The sequence below is a fragment of the Salmo salar genome, chromosome 23, assembly GCF_965601325.2.
Source record: "Salmo salar chromosome 23, fSalSal1, whole genome shotgun sequence".
Lineage (NCBI taxonomy): Eukaryota > Metazoa > Chordata > Actinopteri > Salmoniformes > Salmonidae > Salmo > Salmo salar.
The window spans coordinates 47,921,894-47,931,258 of record NC_138313.1 but is presented as its reverse complement, the minus strand read 5'-3'; positions in this window follow the sequence as shown (position 1 = coordinate 47,931,258).

Here is a 9,365-nt window from a genome sequence, read left to right as displayed (position 1 = left end):
CAGCTACAATAGTCATTTACAACATTAACAATGTCTGCACTGTATTTCTGATCAATTTGACATTATTTTAATGGACAAAAAATGTTGCTTATCTTTCATAAAGAAGGACATTTCTAAGTGACCCCAAACTTTTGAACGGTAGTGTATGTAAATGTGATATTCATAAAAAACACACGGTAATATGTAGTCACAATAGCATTGAACTCGAATTGAGACTAATAAACCAGCACAGCACATCACAGCACAATGCCTCTGACCTAAATAGCTGTAGCATCTCCCTCCCTCACATCAGGTGTTTGGGTTAAAGTTCAAGATAAGATGTGCCCTTGGCAACAGGATATCAGGGGCCTGCTCAGAGAAAGCATTCGTAAGTAGAGTGAGGACATACTGCTCCATATGATATGGTAGTCTGGTCATCTAATGATGTTAGTCATTAGAGCAAAGTTTTATTGAAGTGTATGAAATGGTATTCTTATCTTGTATGTGACTGGTGGTGCTGCAGGGAATGAAAATGGAAAAAAACATCTCCATCAGAAAACCGGAGGAAACTCCATATCAAGGGAGTTTCGTCCAAAGGCAGCGCACAATACCTTAGCTAACCCTTTACGGTCTGTAGACTTTAATACATTACACTATACCTTAGCTAACCCTTTACGGTCTGTAGACTTTAATACATTACACTATACCTTAGCTAACCCTTTACGGTCTGTAGACTTTAATACATTACACTATACCTTAGCTAACCCTTTACGGTCTGTAGACTTTAATACATTACACTATACCTTAGCTAACCCTTTACGGTCTGTAGACTTTAATACATTACACTATACCTTAGCTAACCCTTTACGGTCTGTAGACTTTAATACATTACACTATACCTTAGCTAACCCTTTACGGTCTGTAGACTTTAATACATTACACTATACCTTAGCTAACCCTTTACGGTCTGTAGACTTTAATACATTACACTATACCTTAGCTAACCCTTTACGGTCTGTAGACTTTAATACATTACACTATACCTTAGCTAACCCTTTACGGTCTGTAGACTTTAATACATTACACTATACCTTAGCTAACCCTTTACGGTCTGTAGACTTTAATACATTACACTATACCTTAGCTAACCCTTTACGGTCTGTAGACTTTAATACATTACACTATACCTTAGCTAACCCTTTACGGTCTGTAGACTTTAATACATTACACTATACCTTAGCTAACCCTTTACGGTCTGTAGACTTTAATACATTACACTATACCTTAGCTAACCCTTTACGGTCTGTAGACTTTAATACATTACACTATACCTTAGCTAACCCTTTACGGTCTGTAGACTTTAACACGTTACACTATACCTCAGTTAACTCTTTATGGTCTGTAGACTTTAATACATTACACTATACCTCAGTTAACTCTTTATGGTCTGTAGACTTTAACACATTACACTATACCTCAGTTAACTCTTTATGGTCTGTAGACTGTAACACAGATTGTTCTGAAATCGATTCTGTTGTTACAAATGGATAAGATTAGCATTCCTGCAACATAATTTTGTTGAAATATAATTTAATCTCTGAGAAATTAACCTAATTGATTGCCCAAAAAATGTGCCATTTTAATTTATAGGATTCATATAATATTGAATTAATATAGTACCTAACATCCAATTTGGCCCAAACTTTTTCTAACAATGATTTAGACATGAGGAATCCAAATAAATGATCGAAAGCCACACATGGAACCCGCCACAAATGTTTGGTTTAGTTCATTTCTATTCAGTAGGAAGGGCGAAGGACGTAAGTGAAGCCCATCTGATCTTAATGATGACTCTGTTCAATTTATCGAAAGGAGTGGAGTGATGGAGCTCTAAAAAAGTACACATATGTGGCTAGAAACTCCAACACGGTTGGAAACTCCCATCACGTCTGGAAACTCCCATCACATTTGGAAACTCCAACACGGCTGGAAACTCCCATCACATTTGGAAACTCCCATCACATTTGGAAACTCCCATCACATTTGGAAACTCCAACACGGCTGGAAACTCCAACACGGTTGGAAACTCCAACACGGTTGGAAACTCCAACACGGTTGGAAACTCCCATCACATTTGGAAACTCCAACACGGTTGGAAACTCCCATCACATTTGGAAACTCCAACACGGTTGGAAACTCCCATCACATTTGGAAACTCCAACACATGGCTGGAAACTCCATCACATTTGGAAACTCCATCACATGGCTGGAAACTCCATCACATTTGGAAACTCCCATCACATTTGGAAACTCCAACACATGGCTGGAAACTCCATCACATTTGGAAACTCCCATCACATTTGGAAACTCCAACACGGCTGGAAACTCCCATCACATTTGGAAACTCCAACACATGGCTGGAAACTCCCATCACATTTGGAAACTCCACACATGGCTGGAAACTCCCATCACATTTGGAAACTCCAACACGGCTGGAAACTCCATCACATTTGGAAACTCCAACACGGCTGGAAACTCCATCACATTTGGAAACTCCAACACGGCTGGAAACTCCATCACATTTGGAAACTCCAACATGGCTGGAAACTCCATCACATTTGGAAACTCCAACACGGTTGGAAACTCCAACATGGCTGGAAACTCCAACACGGTTGGAAACTCCAACATGGCTGGAAACTCCAACACGGTTGGAAACTCCAACATGGCTGGAAACTCCATCACATTTGGAAACTCCAACACGGCTGGAAACTCCATCACATTTGGAAACTCCAACACGGCTGGAAACTCCCATCACATTTGGAAACTCCAACACGGCTGGAAACTCCCATCACATTTGGAAACTCCAACATGGCTGGAAACTCCATCACATTTGGAAACTCCAACACGGTTGGAAACTCCAACATGGCTGGAAACTCCAACACATTTGGAAACTCCAACACGGCTGGAAACTCCATCACATTTGGAAACTCCAACATGGCTGGAAACTCCAACACATTTGCTGAGGTGAAGGATTCAGTTGAAGCCTTAGCGGGGAGGAAACTCCATATGAGGCCATTTATGAGCTGAGTGGCACAGTTGGGGCAGCAGGTAGCCTAGTGGTTAGAGCATTGGACATGATCGACTCCCCGAGCTGACAATGTAAAAACCTGTCGTTCTGCCCCTGAACAAGGCAGTTAACCCACTGTTCCTAGGCTGTCATTGAAAATAAGAATTTGTTTTTAACTGACTTGCCTAGTTAAATAAAGGTAAAATAAAAGTTGCAAGGGTCAAAGCTGTGGTTAGCCGGAGGAATTGTTGCATTTCTATTGTCATTTTTGTTACACTTGCTACATTCAGTAGCGTCTATGAATCACATTACTATTATTATGAACAGTATTGACGTCAAACGGGAGAACCAAGGACACGGGTAGTTCCTAATGTTGTGAGATTCTCACCAGTGTAAACAGAACAACTGGTTTTGAGAGATTAGGATCCTGACCTGCAATTGTAGACGTTATTAAGAGCAACAAAATGGAGGACCAGCCGTTATTGTTCTGATAGATTTGTATTTGTATTAATTATGGATCTCAATTAGCTCTTGCCAAGGCAGCAGCTACTTGTCCTAGGGTCCAGCAAAAATTACGGCACCAATATACATTATAATTCAAATTTTAAACATTAAAATACATTTTACAACAGATTTCACAACACATGAAGTGTGTGTCCTCCGGCCACTACTCTACTACACACTATCCAGGTGTATGTGTGTGTATTGTGTGTATGTTATGTGTGTTTGTACCTGTGTGTGTGACACTTCACAGTCCTCGCTGTTTCATAAGTTGTATTTGTGTCTGTTATTTTTATCTGATTTTACTGCTTGCAACAATTACTTGATGTGGAATAGAGTTCCATGTAGTCATGGCTCTATGTAGTACTGTGTGCCTCCCATAGTCTGTTTTGGACTTTGGGACTGTGGAGTGACCACTGATCGCATGTCTTGTGGGGTATGCATGGGTGTCCGAGCTGTGTGCCAGTAGTTTAGACAGACAGCTCGGTGCATTCAACATGTCAATACTCCTTACAAAAACAAGTAGTGATGAAGTCAGTCTCTCCTCCACTTTGAGCCATGAGAGATTGACATGCATATCATTAATATTAGCTCTACATCTAAATTAAGGGCCAGCCATGCTGCCCATTTCTGGGCCAATTGTAATTGTCCCTCTTTGTGGCCAGTGGCGGTTCTAGACCATTTCATACTGGGGGGGCCAAGCTGGGGCCAGTTGTACTGTTAGAGGGGCCAGTTACATTAGACGTTATTGTTGTTATATCGTTTCATTCACTGCATTAGCAGGCAAAATACCATGTTCATAATCATCATCGTTGCCACTGTCTAATAACGGATGTAAAAAAAGAACGATAGCAAAAATGTGTTATGTAAAAATTATTTCATACTGCACATTTAGGGAGGCCACAAGGGGTCCAAAATTGTTGTCACAGGGGCACTGGCCCCCCAGAACCGCTAGTGTTTGTGGCACCTGACCACACGACTGGGCAGTATTCCAAGTGCAACAAAACTAGGGCCTGTAGGACCTGCCTTGGTGATAGTGTTGTTAAGAAGGCAGAGCAACGCTTTAATATAGACAGACTTCTCCCCATCTTAGCTACTGTTGTATCAATATGTTTTGACCATGACAGGTTACAATGCAGTGTTACTCCAAGCAGTTTAGGCTCCTCAACTTGCTCAATTTCCACATTATTCATTACAAGATTTAGTTGAGGTTTAGGGCTTAGTGAATGATTTGCTTTTAGTTTTTGAAATATGTCAGACTAACTTATTTCTTACCACCCGTTCTGAAACTAGCTGCATCTCTTTGTGAAGTATTGCAATGATTTCAATCACTGTAGTAGCTGATGTGTATAGTGTTGAGTCATCCTCATAAATAGACACAGGCTTTACTCAGAGCCAGTGGCAGGTCATTAGTAAAGTTTGAAAAAAGTAAAGGGCCTAGACAGCTGCCCTGGGGAATTCCTGATTCTACCTGAATTATGTTGGAGAGGCAACTATTAAAAAACACCCTCTGTGTTCTGTTAGACAGGTAACTCTCAATTCACAATATAGCAGGAGGTGTAAAGCCATAACACATACGTTTTTGTGTTGGTAACAGGCATATTGGTTGGCTATTTGAGCCAGTAAAGGGGGCTTTACTATTCTTGGATAGCGGGATGACTTTTGCTTCCCTCCAGGCCTGAGGGCACACACTTTCTAGTAGGCTTAGATTGACTAGCAGTGGCAATATTGTCCACTATCATCCTCAGTAATTTTCCATCCGTTGTCAGACCCAGGTGGCTTGTCAATGTTGATAGACAACAATACTTTTTTCACCTCTTCCACTCTCACTTCATGGAATTCAAAATTACAATGCTTGTCTTTCATAATTTTGTCAGTTATAATTGAATGGGCAGGTTCAGCGTGTGTTGCTGGCATGTCATGCCTAAATTTGCTAATCTTGCCAATGAAAAAATCATTAAAGTAGTTGGCAATATCAGTGAATTTTGTGATATCTATCTGATTCAATGAATGATGGTGTTGAGTTTGCCTTTTTGCCCAAAATTTCATTTAAAACGTTTTACTATCATTCTTCATATCATTTATATTTGTTTCGTCTTCTTTTTGTTCTGTTTAGTCACATGATTTCTCAATTTGCAGTAGGTTTGGTAATCGGTTAGACAACCAGACTTATTTGACATCCCTTTTGCCTCATCCCTCTCAAACGTAACATTTTGTTACGAGGTGTATGAGGTATGAGGTGACTACCTCAAGCTCTAAACATTCAGAGTTAGTAATCACACCTGTGGGGAGAGGGGCATTCTTCCTACCAAACCACATGACCTTTGTTTTTGTAGGTGTTCAGAACAAGGTTAAGGGTAGAGAAAGCTTGTTGGACACTAAGAAAACTTTGTTGTAGAGCGTTTAACACAAACTCCAGGGAGGGGCCAGCTGAGTATAAGACTGTATCATCTGTATATAAATGGATGAGAGAGCTTCCTACTGCCTGAGCTATGTTGATGTAAATTGAGAAGAGTGTGGGGTCTAGGATCGAGCCTTGGGATCGAGCCAAAGACCCCTCAGAGGCACCAATACTCCTTAGCTGGCCCACAAGAATGGAATGGTCTACCGTATCAAAAGCTTTGGCCAAGTCAATAAAAATAGCAGCACAACATTACTTAGAATCAAGGGCAATAGTGACATCATTGAGGACCTTCAAAGTTGCAGTGACACATCCATAACTTGAGCAGAAACCAGATTGCATACCAGAGAGAATACTATAGACATCAAGAAAGCCAGTCAGTTGATTATTGAGAAGTTTTTCCAACACTTTTGATAAACAGGGCAACATAGAAACAGGTCTATAACAGTTAGGATCAGCTTGATCTCCCCCTTTCAATAAAGGACAGACCGTGGCTACTTTCCAAGCAATGGGAACCTTCCTAGAGAGGAGAGACTGGTTAAAAATGGTCAGAGATATGCTTGGCGATGATGGGAGCAGCAACCTTAAAGAAGAAAAGGTCTATTAGTAACTGGAGTAAGTCATTTCATAAATCTATCAAGTGTAGAGTCTTGTTGCTCCTCATTAGAAACCACAGACCAGCAAATATTATTTATATCTCCAACATAGGAATCATTACAAAACATATTGTAGGACCTCTTATACACAATATTAGGTCCAGCCTTGGGAACTTTGGTTTTCCTAGATATGGCTTCTATATTATGATCAATACATCTGATGGATTTGGATACTGCTTTACAGCAGATTTCTACAGCATTAGTAAAGATGTGATCAATACATGTTTATGATTTAATTCCTGTGCTGTTAGTAAATACCCTGGTAGGTTGACTGATAACCTGAACCAGGTTGCAGGCTCTGGTTACAGTTTGAAGCTTTTTCTTGAGTGGGCAGCATGACAAAAGCCAGTCAATATTTAGGTCAGTCAGAAAATATACCCCTCTGTTGATATCATGTACATTATCAAGCATTTCAAACATATTATCCAAATACTGACTGTTAGTACTTGGTGGTCTATAGCAGCTTCCCACCAGAAAGGGCTTTAGGTGAGGCAGATGAACCTGTAGCCATATTACTTCAACAGTATTTAGGATCTGCAATTGTAACAGTAAGCAACTGAATGTAGCCATTATTATGAGTACATTTTGCATGGATTGCTAAGGCATAAGAATATGAAAGTATGTATTCTTATTTAAAATTTACCCTGAACAAAAATATAAACGCAACACGCAACAATTTCAAACATTTTACTGAGTTACAGTTCATAGAAAGAAATCAGTAAATTGAAATAAATTAATTAGGTCCTAATCTATGAATTTCACATGACTGGGAATACAGATATGCCGCTGTTGGTCATAGATACCTTAAAAAAAAGGTAGGGGTGTGGATCAGAAAACCAGTCAGTATCTGGTGTGACCCCCATTTGCTTCATGCAGCGTGACACATCTCCTTTGCATAGAGTTTATCAGGGTGTTGATTGTGGCCTGTGGAATGTTGTCCCAGTCCTCTTCAACGGCTGTGTGAAGTTTCGGGATATTGGCGGGAATTGAAACACGCTGTCGTACATGTCAATCCGGAGCATCCCAAACATGCTCAGTATGAGACATGTCTGGTGAGTATACAGGCCATGGAAGTACTGGGACATTTTCAGCTTCCAGGAATTGTGTACAGATCCTTGTGACATGGGGCCGTGTATTATCATGCTGAAACATGAGGTGATGGTGGTGAATGAATAGCACGACTAAGGGCCTCAGGATCTTGTCACGGTATCTCTATGCATTCAAACTGACATTGATAAAAATGCAATTCTGTTCGACGTCTGAAAGCTTATGCCTGCCCAAACCATAACCCCACCGCTACCATGGGGCACTCTGTCCACGACTTTGACATCAGAAAACCACTCGCCCACATAATGCTATCTTCCCGGTACAGTTGAAACTGGGATTAATCATTGAAGAGCACATTTCTCCAGCATGCCAGTGGCCATCAAATGTGAACTTTTTGCCCACCGAAGTCAGTTACGATGACGAACTGCAGACAGGTCAAGAACCTGGTGAGGATGACGAGTACGCAGATGAGCTTCCCTGTGACGGTTTCTTACAGTTTGTGCAGAAATTGTTTGGTTGTGCAAACCCACAGTTTTCATCACCTGTCTGGGTGGCTGGTCTCAGACGATCTCACATGTGAAGAAGCTGGATGTGGAGGTCCTGGGCTGGTGTGGTTACACGTGGTCTGCGGTTGTGAGACCAGTTTGAAATACTGCCAAATTCTCTAAAACAACGTTGGAGGCGGCTTATGGTAGAGAAATCAACATTAAATTCTCTGGTAACAGCTCTGGTGGACATTCTTGCAGTCAGCATGCCAATTGCACGCTCCCTCAAAACTTGAGACAACTGTGGCATTGTGTTGTGACAAAACTGCACATTTTAGAGTGGCCTTTTATTGTCCCCAGCACAAGGTGCACCTGTGTAATGATCATGCTGTTTAATCAGCTTATTGATATGCCACATTTGTCAGGTGGATGGATTATCTTAGCAAAGGAGAAATGCTCACTAACAAGGATGTAAACAAATTTGTGCACAACATTTGAGAGAAATAAGCCTTTTTGTGTGTATGGAAAATGTCAAGAATTTTTTTATTTCTGCACATGAAACATGGGACCAATGATTTACATGTTGCATTTATATTTTTGTTCAGTCTACCACAGTATAAGTCACAATACCCACAAAACCTAACGGTCAAACAGGGAAATGGTTCCAATAATTTTTCCACCATTCATTGTTTCAGTGTTCCTAAAATCCCCTATGGGAAAAATGAATGGTGGAAAACGATGGAAAACATTTCACAGTTGGACCAAGGTTTTATGGGTATTATGACACCTCCACTCTGTTGATCTACTGTCTTTTTTAATATCTAATTTATACAGTTCCGTACCTGTCTATTACTGTTATGTATTATATCATTTTATGTAGTTCTGTCCTTCAGCTGTAATTGTCTATTAATGTTATGTATTATATAATTTGATGTAGTTCTGTCCTTCAGCTGTAATTGCCTATTATTGTATTATGTTATGTTTTATGTATAAGACGTGCCTTTGGCAACAGGATATCAGGGGCCTGCTCAGAGAAAGCATTCGTAAGTAGAGTGAGGACATACTGCTCCATCTGATATGGTAGTCTGGTCATCTTAATGATGTTAGTCATTAGAGCAAAGTTTTATTGAAGTGTATGAAATGGTATTCTTATTTTGTATGTGACTGGTGGATGCTACTGGGGTGTGTGTGGTGCGGGGAAATGAAAATGGAGAACGCAAATCAAGAAC